Source organism: Sinocyclocheilus anshuiensis, unplaced genomic scaffold (genome assembly GCF_001515605.1).
Source record: "Sinocyclocheilus anshuiensis isolate Anshui unplaced genomic scaffold, SAMN03320099.WGS_v1.1 scaffold1540, whole genome shotgun sequence".
NCBI classification, from domain to species: Eukaryota; Metazoa; Chordata; class Actinopteri; order Cypriniformes; family Cyprinidae; genus Sinocyclocheilus; species Sinocyclocheilus anshuiensis.
In genome coordinates, this window is record NW_015558654.1 from 15,156 (window position 1) to 15,461 (window position 306).

Here is a 306-nt window from a genome sequence, read left to right on the forward strand (position 1 = left end):
AAAAATTGTCTTTGATCTTTCAAGCTGTTTCATGGCACTCAGCGGGTGTTGCAGTGCATCAGTCCAAAAGAAGTTAAATAAAAAGCGTCCATTCATAAAAAAGTGTCTCACACGACTCCGGGGGGGGTGAACAAAGACTCACTGGCGCATGCGCAACGCTGACCTCATACGTCATCCGCCCGGAACTGCTTCCAGTGTACAACAGTGAGCGCAAGACAGATTAAAGTGATAATTATTATGTTTTGAATATGGATATTTTTCTTACAAAAACGCATCGATTCGCTACAGGAGGCCTTTGTTCACCCC

At 44.1% G+C, this 306-nt stretch overlaps 1 protein-coding gene across 1 annotated transcript in view; it reads left to right on the forward strand.

The window, feature by feature from the left end:
• LOC107681040 (leucine-rich repeat-containing protein 1-like) overlaps positions 1 to 306 on the forward strand; it is a gene marked incomplete at its 5' end in the record, with an annotated part of 27,928 nt that overhangs the window by 12,107 nt on the left and 15,515 nt on the right. The gene's annotated exons all lie outside the window — the stretch shown is intronic.